Consider the following 18,956-nt stretch of genomic DNA (forward strand, 5'->3'; position numbering starts at 1 on the left):
TTCCTTCCTTCCTTCCTTCCTTCCTTCCTTCCTTCCTTCCTTCCTTCCTTCCTTCCTTCTTTCCTCCATCCCTCCGTCCCTGCCTCCCTTCCTCCCTTCCTTCCCTCCTTCCTTCCTTCCCTTCCTCCTTGTTTTTGTTTTTCTTTTGTGAGGTTTTTGATCACTGCTTCAATCTCTTTACTGATTATTGGTCTGTTCAGGTTGTCAATTTCTTCCATTTTCAGTCTTGGTAGTTTATAGATTTCCAGGAAGGCATCCATTTCTGCCAGGTTGCTTAATTTAAGGTCATATAGTTGCTAATATTAATATCTTATAACTGCTTCCTGTTCCTTGGTGTTAGTCATGCTTTCTCCCCTTTCATTCATAATTTTATTAATTTTGGCCCTTTCTCTTTTCTTTTGCATAAGTCTGGCCAGTGGTTTATTGATCTTCTTAATTCTTTAAAAGAACCAGCTTCTTGTTTCATTGATCTGTTCTACTGTTTGTTGTTGTTGTTGTTGTTGTTTCTGTTTCATTGATCTCTGCTCTAATCATGATTATTTTTCTTCTCCTGCTTGGTTTAGGTTTTATTTGCTGTTCTTTTCCAGTTCCTTTAGGAATGAGGTCAGCTTGTGCATTAGGGATATTTCTACTATTTTGAGTGAGGTTTGGGTGGCTATATATTTCCCCCTTAGGACTGCCTTTGCAGTATCTCATAGGTTTTGGACTGATGGATTTTCATTCTCATTGATTTCCATGAATTGTTTAAGTTCTTCTTTAATTTACTGCTTGATCCAATCATTTTTAGCAGGATGGTTTTTAACTTCCAAGTGTTTTAATTTCTTCCAAAATTTTTTTCTTATCATTCAGTTCCAGTTTCAAAGCTTTGTGGTCTGAAAGTATGCAGGGAACAATCTCAGTATTTTGGTGTCCATTGAGACCTGCTTTGTGACCCAGTATATGGTCTATTCTGGAGAAAGTTCTGTGTGTGCTCGAGAAGAATGAATACTCTGTTGTTTCAGGGTGGAATGTTCTGTATATATCTATGAAGTCCATCTGGTCCAATGTATCATTCCAAGCTCTTGTTTCTTTTTTGATCAGCTGCTTAGATATCTGTCCATTTCTGACATGGAGTGTTGAGGGCCCTACTATTAATGTGTTATTATCTATAAGATTCTTTATTTTGATTAACACTTGGCATATGTAGTTGGCTCTTCCCATGTTGAGGGCATAGACATTTACAATTGTTAGATGTTCTTGTTGAATAGACCCTTTAAGAATGATACAGTGTCCCTCTGTATCACTTACTACAGACTTTAGCTTAAAATCTTATTTGTCTGATATGAGAATTGCTACCCAGGCTTTCTTTTGAGGTCCGTTGGCATGAAAAATTGTTCTCCTTCCCCTCAATTTCAGTCTTGAGGTATATTGAGGTTCAAAATGAGTCTCTCGTATACAACATAAGGATGGGTCCTATCTTTTACCCAATCTGCAACCCTGTGCCATTTTATGGGAGCACTTAGGCCATTCATGTTGAGAGTGACTATTGAAAGATATGATTTTAGTGCCACCGTGTTGATGTGCAGGTCCCTGTTTCTATGGATTGTCTCTGTAATTTCTGGTCTCTATCACTGTTGGTGTCTTTATTCTCTTATAGGACCCCCTTAATATTTCTTGCAGGGCTAGCTTGGTGATCACATATTCTTTCAGTTTCTGCTGCTCTTGGAAGCTCTTTATCTCTCCATCCATTCTGAATGACAGCCTTGGGTCTAAGATTTGCGAATTGGACTATTATATGTTGGGGCATCGAACTTGGGAGGGGTCCTCTCTGCCTCTAGGCCACAAATGCTTTTTCCTTCCCCAGATTAGGGAAGTTCTCAGCTACAATTTGCTCAAGGGTATCTTCTAGACACCTCTCTCTCCACATTTCCTCAGGGATCCCAATAATTCTGACATTGGAATCTTTCATGGCATCCTTAATTTATCTCACTCTGATCTCTTGGACTTAAGCTGTTTTCCCCGGTCCTCCTCAGTTTCCTTCTTTTCTGTCATCTTATCTTCTAGATTACTAATTCATTCTTCAGCCTTATTTTCCCTGGCATTCAGAGTATCCAGTTTGGCCTGCATTTCAGGCATTGCCTTTTTAAGTTCAGCCTGATTAGACCTCATGTCTGCAGTTAGGATTCTATATTGTCGCTAATATTTTTCTCAAGCCAAGATATTGACTTCATAATTGTTCTCTGAAGTCTATCTCTGATATCTTGCATATATCCATATCCATTATGTCTGTGGCAGAGGCCATTGTCTTTGATTACTTTTTTGGTTGTTGGGGGTTCCTCCTCTTAGTCATTCTGTTGGAGGGTGTTTGAGGGGATGTACAAATTCCCAAATATTAACCATAACCCAAGCAAGATGCACCTGCTTTATAGGGACCCTAGGGCTGTCATCCTCTTGTTCTTCCAGCCTGTCATCTGAGGGAGGGCCCTGCTGCTCTGTTCCTCAGGCCACCCTGCTTGGACAGAATTGCTCTGCTCCCTAAATGGTGGGGTAGGCTCAGTGAAAACCAGGTTTTGAGCTTTTGTTCTCTGGCAGCTTCCCCTGGTGGTTTTCTGTGTCCCTTTTGAGAGTCAGAGCAGTAGTGACCACACCCAAATCTCCCAGAGCACATAAATCACAGTCTGCTCTTCAATGAGCTCTCCAAGCCACACTGTCTCCGTTTTTTTCTGTGCTGCTAAAAACTGTAGCCTCCCCGGTTATGTGTGCCACAACACTCCCAGAGATGGAACCCAGGGCTAGGCGCATCTCTGCCCTGTGTGCTTCTAAAAGAGGGTCATTGGAACTTCCAAATTGCAGATGTTCAGTCAGAAGCATATGATAACCCATGCTTGTGTGTGGAGCCCGAATTAAGTGCAGCAATTTCTAGCTCAGCTGTGGGAACTGACATTATCTCCATGCAGATAGTGTCAAAATTAAGTTAAATCAGAGGCCACTCCATTGTTATTCTAGAGAATTACTTGCTCTAGGGGGAAAAAAAAAACATGTTTGTTAACCACAAGTGTCACAATTATTTTTATTTTTTAAATTTGTTTCATTTATTTTTTAATAATCTTTTTTTTTGAAGTAGTATTCCATGATACATTGTTTGCATATAACACCCAGTGTTCCATGCAACACATGACCTTCTTAATACCCATCAAGGGGCTCGCCCATCCCTCACCCTCCTTCCTCCCCAATAAAACCTTCAATTTCATTCCCAGTCCATAGTCTCTCGTGGTTCATCTCCCCCTCTAATTTCTCTTCCCTCATTTTTTGCTTTCTTCCCCTAATTTCCTCCATGCTATTCCTTATGTTCCTCAAAAAAGTGAAACCATATGATAATTGTCTAACACTGTTGGATTTACTTCACTTAGCATAATACTACTCAGTTCCATCCATGTGGATTAAAAAGTTGGGTATTCATCCTTGCTGATGGCTGAGTAATATTCCATTGTATATATGGACCACATCTTCTTTATCCATTTGTCTGTTGAAGGACATCTCAGCTCCTTCCATTTACGCTATTGTGGACATGGCTGCTATGAACATTGGGGTGCATATGGCCGTTTTTTAAAAATACATCTGTATCTATGGCGTAAATACCCAGTAGTGAATTTCCTGGGTCATAGGGTCAGTCTATTTTCAATTATTTGAGGCACCTCCACACTGTTTCCCAACGTGGCTGTACCAACTTGCATTCTCACCAACAGTGTTAGAAGGTTCCCCTTTCTCCACAACCTCTCCAACGTTTGTTTCTTTCCTTGTCAACTTTTGCCATTCTAACTGGTGTAAAGTGGGATCTCAAAGAGGTTTTGATTTGAATTTCCATGATGGCTAATGAAATAACACCTGTTCTCCTGAAGCTGTTTCAAGGGGGAAAAAAAAAAAACAAAAAAAAAAAACACAGAAGGAAAACGTACAAACTCCTTCTGTGAGGCCGGCATTAACTTGATAGCAAGACCAGGCAAAGACTCCATCAAAAAGAATTGCAGACCAATGTCCCTGATGTGTATGCATGCCAAAATTCTCAACACGATCTTACCTAATAGGATCCAACAGTACACTAAAAGGATGATCCATCACAACCATGTGGGTTTTATTCCTTGATGTAAGGGTGGTTCAACATTCACAAATCAATCAGTGTGATAGAACACATAAATAAGAGAACAAATAAGAACCACATGTCCTCTCAAATGGTGCAGAAAAAAGAATTTGAGAAAAGACAGCATCCTTTCTTGATTCAGAGTGTAGGGATAGAGGGAACATTCCTCAAGTTCTTAAAATCCATCTATAAAAATCCATCTATAAAAATTCACTGCGGAGTGAATATCATTCTCCATGGGGAAAAGCTGAGAGCATTTCCCTTAAGATCAGGAACACGACAAGGATGCCCACTTTCACCACTATTGTTCAAAGTAGTACTAGAAGTCCTGCATCAACGATCAGATAACAAAAAGAAATAAAAGGTATTCAAATGAGCAAAGATGAAGTCAAACTCTCTCTCTTCAAAGATGACATGAGACTTTATGTGGAAAACCCACAAGATTCCACTACCAAAGGCCTAGAACTCATAGAGCAATGTAGTAATGTGGCAGGATACAATATCAATGCACAGAAATCAGTTGCTTTCTTATACACTAACAACGTAACTGTAGAAAAGGAAATTAGAGAATCAATTCCATGTACAATAGCACCAAAAACCATAAGATACCTAGAAATAAACCTTACCAAAGAAGTAAAGGGTCTGTGCTCTAGAAAGTACAGAGCAGGGGCGTCTGGGTGGCTCAGTCCTTAAGCTTATGCCTTCAGCTCAGGTCATGTTCCCAGGGTCCTGTGTTCCAGCCCTGCATCAGCCTCCCTGCTCCACAGGGAAGCTGGCTCCTCCCTCTCCAACTCTCCCTGCTGTGTTCCCTCTCTCACCGTGTCTCTCTCTGTCAAATAAATAAAATCTTGAAAAAAAAATAAAGAAAAAGAAGTACAGAACACTTATGAAGGAAATTAAAGAAGACACTAAAAGATGGAAAAATCTTCCTAGCTCATGGATCAGAAGAATAAACATTATTAAAATGTCTATGCTGCCCAGAGCAATCTACACTTTCAAAGCAATCCCTATCAAAATAAAATCAACATTTTTCACAGAGCTGGAACAAACAATCCAAAATTTGGATGGAACTAGAAAAGGCCCCAAATCACCAAGGAAAATGTTGAAAAATAAAAACAAAGCTGGGCATCACGTTGCTTGAGTTCAAGCTATATAACAAAGCTGTGATCACCAAGACAGCATGGTATTGGCACAAAACAGACAAATAGACCAATGGAACAGAATAGAGACTCCAGAAATGGACCCTCAACTCTTGAATCTTTGACAAAGCAGGAAAAAAATATGCACTGGGAAAACGAATGTCTCTTCACTAAGTGGTGCTGGGAAAATTGGACAGATATATATAGAAGAATGAACTTGACCATTCTCTTACACCATACACAAAGATAAACTCAAAATGGATGAAAGACCTCAATGTGAGACAGGAATCCATCAAAGTCCTAGAGGAGAACATAGGCAATAAATTCTTCGACAGCGGCCACAGTAACTTCTTTCAAGATACGTCTCCAAAGGCAAGGGAAACAAAAGCGAAAATGGACTTTTAGGACTTCCTCAAGGAAAAAAAAAAAAACTTCTGCATGGCAAAGGAAACAGTCAACTAAACAAAGAGGCAACCCTCCGAATGGGAGACGGTATTTGCAAATGACACTACAGATAAAGGGTTGGTATCAAGATGTACAAAGAACTTCTCAAGCTCAACACCCAAAAAAACAAACAGTCAAGTAAAAAAAAAAAAAAAGGGCAGAGGGCATACACAGACACTTCTCCAATTAGACATACAAAAGGCTAACAGACACATGAAAAAATGTTCATCATTAGCCATCAGGGAAATTCAAATCAAAACCACATTGAGATTTCACAATCTTTTTAAAAGATTTATTTATTTTACTTTAGAGAGAGACAGTGATGAGAGGGGTAGAAGAAGAGGGAGAAAACCTCAAACAGACTCTGCAATGCATGGAGAGCTTGACATGGGTCTCAATCTCACGATCCTTGAGATCATGACTTCAGCTGAAACCAAGAGTCAGGCACTTAACTGACTGAGCCACCCAGGTGCCCCCAGAAGTGTCACAATGTGCATGGTGTGTGTATAATAAGTAAGGGAGAATCACAGGAGGGAAAAATCACGTTCCCTCAAAGAGGAAGAAAAAGACTTGATTTTTCCCTTTAAACTTACACACATTATATGTCACTTAAATCCTAAATAAGCTGGATAAAAATTAAAGTGAGTTTTGAATCCAATTATTAAAAAACAGTATAAAATTTTTAAAGCATTTTGGTGATACGTCCTTTCGGATGTAATTCCATATATCCAATGCAATCACGAATTAACAAATATTGTGACCAAAAAGGATCATAATAAACATGTCATGGGCTTTTCCCTGTTAAAGTATTTAAACAGGCAACTATGTTTAGGTGTTTCTAATGCCTTGGCGGCCATCAGAAAGAAACAAACCCAAGCCAGAGTCAATTCCTCCAAATGCCTAAAAGTCAAGAACTTGGAACTTAAGAATAACCAATCACAAGCATTTAAGTAGGCTTTCCCAAACATTTAAGTCATTGCCTCTCAAATAATGTCCTTGCTTTGCTTGGTGTCTTCTTTAGAAAAACCTTTCACCTGATCCTATCCAGAGAACATTACTAATGATTTTGTTTAGTACTGCCTGATATGAAACACTGTTTACTCACATAAAATATTGAAAATCTTATTGTGCCTCAGGTTTTCTTCTTTAAAATTATTTATTTATTTATTTTAATTTTTTTGAATTCCTGTGTAGTTTATATTTGGTGTTATATTAGTTTCAGGTATACAATGTAGTGAATCAAGATTTCTATACATTACTCAGTGCTCATCATGGTAAGTGCATTCTTCATCCCCATCACCTGTTTCAACCATCCCTCAGCCACCTCCCCTCTGGTGACCATCAGTGTGTTCTCCGTAGTTAAGTGTTTGGGGGCTTTATTTGGGGGGGCGGTTTGGTCCCCTTTTTTCTTTGTTATTTTTTTATTTCATGAATGCCTCATAACAGTGCAATGTTATGCTTTTTGTCTTTCTCTCACTGACTAGATCTATCCATGCTTTGCAAAATGTCAGGATTTCATTCTTCTTTATGATTAATATTCAACTGCAAATATGTATATATATTCAATTGCATATATATAGACACAGATATGTGTGTGTGTGTGTATGTTTGTGTATACTGCATCTTCCCTATCCATTCATCAATCAATATACATTTGTGTTCCTTCTGTATCTTGACTATTGTGAATAATGCTGCAATAAACTTAGAGATACCTCAGTTTTCCTGTTAATATCCATTTTACATGTTGGAGACACAAGAATGCCAGAGATAAGCTAATATATTGTGAGGGTTTCATTACTGCAGGTACTATGTTAAGTGTTCTGCGTGGATAATCTGTTGTTCATCATAACAACACTATGATATAGGCTTTCTGCTTATCACAGTTACAGACCAAAATAGAAGCCAAGGTAGTTACTCAGAATAGACAGTAAAATTAGTTTCACTAAAAAGCTTACAGATTTTCTTGTCATTAAAAATTATACTGTATTAAGATCTTTAACAACTTTATATTTTTAAGCTTTTATTTAAATTCCAGTTATTTAGGGGCGCCTGGGTGGCTCAGTTGGTTAAGCGACTGCCTTCGGCTCAGGTCATGACCCCAGGGTCCTGGGATCGAGCCCCGCATCAGGCTCCCTGCTTGGCGGGAAGCCTGCTTCTCCCTCTCCCACTCCCCCTGCTTGTGTTACCTCTCTCACTATCTGTCTCTGTCAATTAAATAAATAAAATCTCTAAAAAAAATTTAAAAAATAAATTCCAGTTATTTAAAATAGGGTGTAATAATAGTTCCCGTTGTACTATGTAATGATTCACCACTTCCACGCCTCACCTGGTGCTCATTAGCACAAGTGCACCCCTTCATCCCCTTCACCTATTTCACCCAGCCCACCCATGACCTCCCCTCGGGTAACCCTCAGTGTGTTCTCAGCAGTGAAGATCCTGGTGCTTGGTTTGCCTCTCCCTCTCTTTTTTCCCCATTGCTCATTTGTTTTTTTTCTTAGGTTACACATTGGAGTGAAATCGTATGGTATTTGCCTTTCTCTGACTTATTTTCCCTAGCATAATACGCTCTAGCTCCATTCATGTCATTGCAAATATCAAAACTTCATTTTTTATGGCTGAGGTCTACTACATACACACCACTTCTTCTTTATCCAAACACCAGTCCATGGACACTTGGGCTCTCTCCATAATTTGGCTCTTGTAGATAATTCAGATAATTCAACTATAAACATTGGGATGTATGTATCACTTTGAATTGGTATTTTCATATTCTTTGGATGAATTACAGGTACCATTGTTCTATTTTGAACTTTGTAAGGGACCTCCATACCGTTTTCTATATGGGCTGCCCCAGTTTGCATTCCCAGCAACAGGGTAGGAGTGTTCCTTTTATCCACATCCGAGTCAACCTCCATTATTTCCTGTGTTGTTAATTTTGGCCATCCTGACAGGTGTGAAGTGATATCTCAATGCAGCTTTGACTTGTTTTTCCTTGATGATGAGTGATGTTGAGCATCTCTTCACGTTTCTGTTAGGCATCTGGGTGTCCTCTTTGAGAAAATGTCTGCTCATGCCTTCTGCCCATTTTTAACTGGATTATTCGGTTTTGGAGTGTTGAGTTTGATAACTTCTGTATAGATTTTGGATACTAGCCCTTTACCTGTTAAGATATTTGCAAATATCTTCTCCCATTCTGTAGGTTGGCTGTTAGTTTTGTTGATTGTTTTCTTGGCTGTGTAGAAACGTTTTATCTCGATGACGTCCCTATAGTTCATTTTTGCTTTTGTTTCCCTTGCTTCAGGAGATATAACTACAAAAAAGTGTTTCAGCCTGCTCATTTTATTTTATTTTATTTATCATTTTGTTTGTTTATTTTTAATTTAAATTCAATTTAACTAACATACAGTGTATTATTAGTTTCAGAGATAATGTTTAGTGATTCATCAGTTGCATATAACACCCAGTACTTATTCTACTACATCAAAACCCTCCTTAATGCCCATTATTCAGTAGCCCCATCCCCTGACACATCGCCCCTCAAAGAACCTCCATTTGTTTCCTATACTTAAGAGTCTCTTACCATTCCTCTCCCACTCTGTTTTCATCTTATTTTAATTTTCTTTCCCATCTCCTGTGTTCATCTGTTTTGGTTCTTGAATGAAATCATATGACATTTGTATTTCCCTGATGGACTTATTTCACTTAGCACAATACCCTCTAGTTCCATCCACGTTTGGCAAGATTTCATTCTTTTTTTTTTTTTTTTAATGGCTGAGTAATATTCCATGTTACTATATGATATATATAGATAGATAGAAGATAGATGATAGATAGATAGATAGATTAGATAGATAGATAGATAGATATAGATGATATCCATATAGATATATAGATATATGTATGTATACTACATCCTCTTTATCCATTCATCTGTCAATGGACATCTGGGCCCTTCCCATAGTATGGTTATTGTGTACATTCCTCCTATGAACACTGGGGTGCATGTGTCCCTTCTTTTCACTACATCTGTATCTTTGGGGTAAATACCTAGTAGTGCAATTCCTGGGTCATAGGGTAGCTCTATCTTTAACAACTTGAGGAACTCCATATTGTTTTCCAGAGCAGCTGCCCCAGTTTGCATTCCCAACAGCAGTGTAAGAGAGGTCCTCTATCTCTGCATCCTTGCCAACATGTGTTGTTTCCCCAACTTGTTAAGTTTAGCCATTCCACCTGTGACGTAGTATTTCATTGTGGTTTTGATTTGTAGTTCCCCAATATGGCCTATGTTGAAGACATTCTTACCTCTGTTCTTCTGTAGCATTTCTATGGTTTCAGGTGTCACATTTAGGTTTTCCTTCATTTTGAATTTATTTTTGTCATCTTTGCTTTCTGTGTTAAACTTTTGGAGTAAAATTTTTACATTTGATTTTATTCTCTTTTTTGGTATATTCTATACATATTTTTGTGTTTACAATGGGTATTACTTTTAACATAATAAAATTACTACATCCAAATGAAACTTACCTCAATTCACTGTATAACAACATACAATGCAGCAACACTTTAACAACAATAATATACAACACTGTGCTTCTTAACAATGCATTCCCCCCACTTTCAGTTGTTGATGAAAAAAATTCACATCTTCGTACATCATATGCCCAGGAATATAGCCTGAAAATACTTTTAAAAGGTTTAGCCTTCTAAAATTATGATGAACTCGACATTTTGAGTTATAATCTCAAGTTACAATAATACTAGATTTTACTCTAGTAGTGTTCTCCTTAAATGTATTACTGTCTTGAGCATGCTACGAAGGGGCACCCCTGAGTTGTGTATTTCTACAATGTCAACTTTATTCAGTCACAAAGCAAGGTTAATCACAACGATAAAGCAAATTCAGGATTCCAACTCAAGTGACATCTCACCATATGATTAAACTTGGCATCTTACACAGTACATAGAACAGGAAATAAGACAAGCCACACAACAAACAGGATAGGAGAAAGTTGTAGGAGGTTAACCAAACAAAGGCAAAGTCAGTCTGTGGACATGCATTAGAGAAAAAGCCTGGGTCCAGTCTCTGGCACCTCTGGGCACTTAGAGCTCATTACGTTCAAGCAGTGAAGGATCTCAGTTCTGTTTGAAGGCCAACTGGGCAGAGCCCCTTCTGACTGTTGCCTTTTTTAAGTGGTCAGACAGAGGTCATGTCTGAAGAGTCTGACAGTTTGTTGCACAAACTCTCTTCTTTTAAAAGGGATTTATTTTAATTTTTAAAGAGGCCCTGCAGACCTCCTCTGGGTCTCCTTGTTATCAGTCCTGGGATGTCAGCTGCTGCTGATCCCAGCAACATGTCCTAGCTGCAGTACCCTTAACTCCTTGTGTCACTGCTTGACAGAGGCACCTGCTTGATACAGGCTTCTGCCTGACACAAAAGACTCCATTTTGTTCTCTACAATTAATCTCTTAAGTCATGTAGAGAACAAAAAGTACATTTAGAAACCAGTGTTACAATAAGACCAGTTTTTATATCGCCGATATATTTACTTTTATTGAGATCTTTATTTCTCCATATGATTTTGATGTGCTATCTATTGTCCTTTCATTTTCCCTTGCAGGAGTCTTTCAGCATTTCTAACAGGGCAGTGTCGTGGTCATAAACTCCCTCAGCTTTTGTTAGTTTTGGAATTTCATGATTTCCCCCTTTCTTTTAAAGGGCAATTTTTCTGGATAAAGGATTCTATTTTTTAAGTTCTTATTTAAATTCCAGTATAGTTAATTTACAGTGTAACATTAGTTTCAGGTGTACAATTAATGATTCAACACTCACATACATTTCTCAGTGCTCATCACAAGTGTACTCCTGAATCCCCATCATCTATTTTACCTATCCTCCCACCTAGCTCCATTTGAGACAAAACAAATAAGCAATGGGAAAGAGAGAGAGAGAGAGAGAGAGAGAGAGAGAGAGGCAAACTAAGAAACGGACTCTTAACTATGAATATAGGATTTTTGTTTGACAGTTTTTCTTTCTTTAAGCACTCTGCCATATTGGCTCACTTTCTTCTGTCCGCCAAGTTTTTGATATTAGATTTCTATTAAAATTCCCTTGTAGGTGATGCATTGATTTAATCTTGCTGCTTTTAAGATTCTGCCTTTGTCTCTGAAACTTTGACTAAATTGTATCTTGTGTGGTCCTCTAACTTATTCTTACTTGGAGTTTGTTGAGTTTTTTGGTGTTTATATTCATGTCTTTCATAAAATTGGGAAGCTTTCAGCCATTATTTCTTCAAGTACCCTCTGAATCTTTCTCTTTAACAATGTTTATGTTGTTCCGCTTATGGTGTCCCACAGGTCCAAGAGTCTCTTTTCTTTTTTATTTATTTATTTATTTATTTGTTTGTTTGTTTGTTTGTTTGTTTATTTATTTATTTATTTATTTATCATTTATTTATTTATTTATTTTTATCTATTCTGTTCCTCAGACTAAATAATTTTCATTGTCCTACCTTCAGGTTCATTGGTTCCTCTTTATGCTCATATATGCCTTTGAATCTCTGTAGTGAAATAGAATTTTAAGCTCCAGAACTTCTTTTTGTTTTCATTTTCGTGTCTCTTTTGTGATTTTGATCACATGTCATTGTTTATTTTCCCTGTTTTACATCTTGCTTTAGTTCTTTGAGCATTTTTAGAAAAGTTGCTTTAAAGTCTTTGCCTAATATATTCGGCATTAGGTCTTTTTCCGGACAGGTTATGTTAAATTATTTTTTGTCCTTTAAGTTGACCGTGGTTTCCTGTTTCTTGGTATGCCCTACGGTTTTTCATTTCAGTCTTGTGTGTGTGTGTGTGTTTGTTTGTTTTGTTGTTGTTTTTGTTGTTGTTGCTTTTTCTGGTTTAACAATGGATATTTCAATCTGTCAATGTTGAAATTCTGGAAATCAGATTCTCCTATTCCTCAGGGTTTGTTACTGTTATTTTTTGCTGTTGTTTTGTTTTTGGCTCTCTCTGTGTTGAAGTTCTGCCTGAGGTGCAAACTTAAAGTTCTCTGATGTCTCTTCTGATTCTTTCCTTGGCCATTCACAGACACATTCTAATTTTTTCAATATGTGCAGTGGTTTTGGAATGTTCTTGTATTTAATATCTGGCTCCCGAAAGGCTAAAAGAGAAGAAAAAGGCTGCGGGAAGAGAGCAGTAGCCCTCTAATCTCCTGCAAGTCAATTCAACACAAGAGATGGGCATGTAACAATGAGAGGAGGGAACAACAATGGTTGTCTGCCTCTTTACACCTCTTTGATTGGAAACAGGAGTCAGCAATCAGTAAAAAAATCCCAAAAATCAGCAAAATTTTTGAAGGACAAAAGTCCTTTTTACTCACCCTATATCCTGCAAGCTCTATGTGCAAACTGCTTGAGCAACAGCTGATTCTCCTGTTGGCTGGGGTAAGAGATTGGTAGTTTCTACGACACAGAGATGAAATTGATAAAAACTAACCATAATATATCATCCAAGCCTTTCCTCTGGAAGTTGCAAATCTTCAACAGAATCCAGAGTTCAAACATAGTTAGAACTCTAATAGATTAAGAGATTACTATTCAGGTTGAGAGACAGATTACATGTTCTTCCTTCACTGTTATTTCCCAGAATCCCCGGCTTATATTCCTTTTTTGGGGAAAGAGGATATAAATATAGCTATCCCTGCTTTCTTTCGATTTCCATGTATTTGGAATAGCTTTCTCTCTTTTTCTGTCTTTACTTGGAGCCTCTGTGTATCTTTTTTTTTTAAGGTTTTACATTCATTCATTCATTCATTCATTCATTCATTCATTCATTCATTCATTCCTATTTGTGAGAGAGAGAACAAGCAGGGGAAGGAGCGGCAGGCAGAGGGAGAAGCAGGCTCCCCACCGAGCAAGGAGCCTGAAGCTGGATTCGATCCCAGGGACCCGGGGAATCATGACATGAGCCAACGGCAGATGCCACCAACTGCGTCACACATGTGCCTACCTCTCTGTATCTCTTGAAGCTGAAGCAAGTCCTTTGTAGGCAGCATATAATTCTAGTTTTGATCCATTCAGCCATTCTATGTCTTTTGATTGCAGAATTTAGTTCATTTACATTTAAAGTAATTATTGATAGATGTGGATGTACAATTGCTATTTTGTTTACTGTCTTCTTTGATCCTCTCTTGCTTTGTGATTTGATGATCTTTCTGTAGTGGTTTGCTTTGATTCCTTTTTTAAAAACTTTTCCATATTAATTATATATTTTTGATTTTTGGCAAATCAAGATTTTTAAAATATTTTTAAAGGTTTAATACAATATCTCTTATGGGTAACAGTTTATTTTAAACTGATAACAACTTAACACTGAGTGCACACAAAGCTCTAAAATTTTACACTCTTCCTCCCCAAATTTTACATTTTTCACACTGTGTCTCAATAACAAATTATTAGATACGTATCCATAATACTCTTATCTTTTAATACTTGTGCAAGGATATAAAAATCATAATAATCAATAATAACAATAATGGTGTAATAATCACCATTTCAACGTTACAGTATCCTGAGTTTACCTGCATGGTTACTTTTACCAAAAAGTTTTATCTTTTCATTTATTTTCTGTATACTAAATAGCATTTTTACATTCCAGTCTGAAGATTACCCTTTAGTATTTCTATTATGATTGATTTAGTGGTGAAGACTTTTTATCAGAAGACTTTTTTTAATCTGGAAAAATCTCTTTTTCAATCTGAAGAATGCTTTTGTTGGGTAGAGTGTTCTTGTTTGCTAGTGTTGGTTTTGTTTCCAGAACTCTGATTATATAGTCCTATTCCCTTCTGGCTTGCTACCATTTTATTGAAAAATCAGGTGGTTGTTTTATGAGGGTTCCCTTATGCATAAAAATTTGCTTTTGTCTTGCTGATTTAAGGTTCTCTTCTGTATTGAACTTTTAATAATTTAACTATAGTATGCCTTGTTGTCTCTTTGAATTCATCTTTTTTGGTCATTCCTAGGCTTCCTGGTTCTGGATGACTATTTTGTTCCCCATATTATGGAAGAGTTCAGGTTTATTTCTTGGTAAGGTGGCTGTCCCTTTCAATTTTTCTTCTCCTTTGTTCCCATAACAGGCACATCTGTCGACCCGAGTATGTCCAATAAGTCCTGAAATCAACGTTCATTTTTTTAAAATTCTTTTTTCTTTTGATACTTTGACTGGATGAGTTCTGCTGACTTACCTTCTATTAATAGATGCAGTCTGCTATGGGAACTGCTATATGGAAAGTTTCAGTTCAGTTAATATATTCTTCATGTCTGTGACTTCTTTCATTTTTAAAATTATTTTGTTTAAATTCAGTCTAATTAGCATTTACTTTAATATTAGTTTCAGAGGTAGAACTTTGTGATTCATCAGTTGCATATAACACCCAGTGCACATTACTTCAAGGGCTCTCCTTAATGCCCATCACCCCGTTCTCCCATCCCTCCATCCTCGTCCCCTCCAGCAACCCTCCATTTGTTTCTTATACTTAAGGGTATCTTATGATTTACCTCCCTCTCTGTTTTCATCTTCTTTAATTTTCCTTCCCTTCCCCTATGTTCACCTGTTTTGTTCCTTAAATTCCACATAGGAATGAAATCATATGGCATTTCTATTTCCTTGACTGATTAATTGAGCTTACCACAATACCCTCTAGTTCCATCCACATTGTTTCAAATGGTTCAAATGGCAAGATTTCATTCTTTTTTTTTTTTTTGATGGCTATGTAATATTCCATATATAGAGGCATTTGCCTCTATATATGGAATATATATGCATTTATATATATACATACCCTGTCCTCTTCATCCATTCATCTGTCAATGGACATCTGGGCTCTTTCCATAGTTTGGCTATTATGGACATTGCTACTATAAACACTGGAGTGCATGTGCCCCTTCAAATCACTATGTTTGTATCCTTTGGGTAAAAAACCTAATAGCGCTATTACTGGGTCATAGCGTAGCTCTATTATTAACATCTTGAGGAACATATACTGTTTTCAAGAGTGGCTGCACTAGTTTGCATTCCCACCAGCAGTGTAAGAGGGTTCCCCTTTCTCTGCATCCTCACCGTAGTTCTTGATTCCTGACTTGTTAATATAGCCATTCCACATGTACGGCGGTATCAAACGTGGTTTTGATATATACTTCCTTGATGCCCAGGGATGTTGTGCATTTCTTTCCTGTATCTGTTAGCCATTTGTATGTCCTTTTGGAGAAATGTCTGTTCGTGTCTTCTGGCCATTTCTTAACTGGATTATTTTTTTTGTTTTTTAGGTGTCGATTTTCATAAGTTCTTTATAGATCTTGGATGCTAGCCTTTTACCTATCAGGCATTTGAAAATATCTTTTTCCATTCCATAGGTAGCCTTTTAGTTTTGTTGACTGTTTCCTTTGCTATGAAAAGCTTCTTACTTTCTAACATCCCAAGAGTTCATTTTCACTTTTGTTTCCCTTGATTCTGGAGATGTGTTAGCAAGAAGTTGCTATGACCTAGGTCAAAGAGGCCTCTGCCTCTGTTCTTCTCTAGGATTTTGATGGGCTCCAGACTGACATTTAGGTGTCTCATCCATTTGGAGTTAATCTTTGTGTATAGTGTAAGCAAGTGGTCCAGTGTCATTCTTCTTCATGTTGTTGTCCAGTTTTCCCATCAGCATTCTTTGAACAGACTGTCTTTTTCTGTTGGATAGTCTTTCCTGCTTTGTCAATGATTAGTTGGCCTTAGGGCTAAAGGTCCATTTTTAGGTTCCCTTTCTGTTGCATTGATTTATGTGCCTATTTTATGCCAGTACCATACTGTCTTGCTGATGACAGTCTTGTCATACAGCTTGAACACGGGGATTCTGATGCCTCCAGTTTTGGTTTTCTTTTACAACATCACTTTTGACTATTCGGAATCTTTTCTGGATCCATACAAATTTTAGGATTGTTTGTTCCAGCTCTGTGAAAAATGTTGGTGATATTTTGGTAGTGATGGCATTGAATGTGTAGATTGCTTTGGGTAGTGTAGATATTTTAGCAATAATTGCTCTTCCAGTCCTTCAGCAGGGAATGTTTTCCCATTCCGTTGTGTCTCCCTCAGTTCCTCTCCTAAGTGTTCTATTGTTTTCAGAGTACAGATTTTTACATCTTTGGTTAGGTCTATTCCTTGGTATCTTACCATTTTTTCTGCCATTACAAATGAGATTGGTACTTTAATTTCTCTTTCCTCTGCCCAGTTGTTACTGTATAGAAATGCAACTGACTTCTGTATGCTGATTTTATACTCTGTAACCTTGTGGAATTCCTCTATCAGTTCTAGTTCCTGTATCATTTTTGTTTGTAGTCTTTGGGTTTTCTACATAGAGTATCATGTCATCTGCAAAGAGTGAGAGTTTCATTTCTTCGTTTTTCATTTCAATGTCTTTTACTTCTTTTTGTTGTCTGATTTCTGAGGCTAGGACTTCCACTCTTGTATTGAACAACAGTGGTGAGTAGACATTCTTGTCATGCCCTGACTTTATTTGACAAACTCTCAGGTCTTCCCTGTTGAGGATGATATTCACTGTGGAGTTTTGGATATGGCTTCCATGATACTGAGGAGGTTCTTAACCTCTATGTATTTGTGGTCCTTCCAATTTCTTTTCCTCTGTAAATGAGTTCATGTTTTAAAGCGTGGTGTTCTCAAAATATCCATGCAAAAAACTCACCCTTTTTATACCAGTTGAGATCTGATTGTGATCCAGTATGTGATCTATTCTGGAGATTGCTCCTTATGCAATCAAGAAGAATGTATATTCTGCTACTTTAGGAAGAAGTCCACAAAATATATTTCTGAAGTCTGTCTGGTCATTAAAAGCCCTTGTTTCCTTGTTGATCTTATGTTTAGATGATCCATCCATTGCTTTGAGTGGGGTGTTAAATTCCCCTATTATTATTGTATTATTTTTTAAAAAAAGATTTTATTTATTTATTAGAGCGAGAGTGAGAGAGCAGAAGCAGAGGGAGAGGCATAGTGGAGGGAGAAGCAGGCCCCACACTGAGGAGGAAGGCTGATCTGGGGCTGGATCCTAGGACTTTTGCAGATGCTTAACTGACTGAGCCACCCAAATACCCCTTATTATTCTATGATTATCAAAGAGTTTCTTTCAGGTTGTTAGTAATGGGTTTATATAATTGGCTGCCCCCAATTTAGGAGCATAAATATTTACAGTTTTTAATCCTCTTGTTGATAGACCCTTTTATTAGGATAAAGCATCCTTCATCATCTCTTATTACAATCTTTGATTGAAAATCTAGTTTGTCCAATGGAAGGATGCCTACTCCAGCTTTATTTTGATGTCCATTTGTATGATAAATGGTTCTCCCCCCACTCAATTTCTATCTAGAGGTGTCTGTGTGTCTAAAATTTATCTCTTGTAAGCAGCATATCGATGAGTCATTTTTTTTTTAATCCAATCTGATACCTATGTCTTTGATTGGACCATTTAGTCCATTTACATTCAGTGTACTTATTGAATCATATGAATTTAGTGCCATTCTAGTGCCTGTAAATTTGCTGTTTCTGTATATTGTCTGTTTTACTTTCTGTTTTTGTTATTTTGGACTCTCTGTTTGCTCAAAGGATCCATTTAAGAAATTAATATTTCTTGAAGCTCTGGCTTAGTGTTCACAAATTCCTTTAGTTTTTGTTTATCCTAGAAATTTTTATGTCTTCTATTCTGAATGACAGACTGAATGCTTGATAAAGTATTCTTGGATGCGTTTAGGTTTCACTTTTGGCATGTTGAGTCTGTCATGCCAGTCCTTTCCTGACCCATCAAGCCTTTGTGGACAGATCTGCTGCCATCATGTATTTCCCTTGTAGTTTAAGGACCCCTTGTCCCAAGCTGCTTTCAGGATTTTCTCTTTATCTCTGAAATTTGCAAGCTTTAATATTATATGTCGAGGTGTTGAGCTATTTTTACTGAATTTCAGTGGACTTCTCTGTGCCTCCTGGACATGAATCTCTGTTTCCTTACCCAGATTAGGATGGTTCTCAGCTCTAATTTGTTCAAATAAACCTTCTGACCACTCTCCTTTTCTTCCTGTTCTAAGACCTCTATTATCTGAATATTGTTTCACTGTATAGAACTGCTGAATTCTCGGAGTCTCCCTTCGTGATACAGTAGTTGTTTTTCTCTCTTCTTTTCAGCTTCCTTATTTTCCATCATGTTGTCTTCAATATCACTGACT

At 37.4% G+C, this 18,956-nt stretch overlaps 1 pseudogene; it reads right to left on the reverse strand.

The window, feature by feature from the left end:
- Window positions 1-15,856, reverse strand: part of LOC118026637 — a 17,317-nt pseudogene extending 1,461 nt beyond the window's left edge.
- Between the last annotated feature and the right edge of the window lie 3,100 nt (window positions 15,857-18,956).

The sequence above is a fragment of the Mirounga leonina genome, unplaced genomic scaffold, assembly GCF_011800145.1.
Source record: "Mirounga leonina isolate KUSES-001 unplaced genomic scaffold, KU_Mleo_1.0 Mir_266, whole genome shotgun sequence".
NCBI lineage: Eukaryota > Metazoa > Chordata > Mammalia > Carnivora > Phocidae > Mirounga > Mirounga leonina.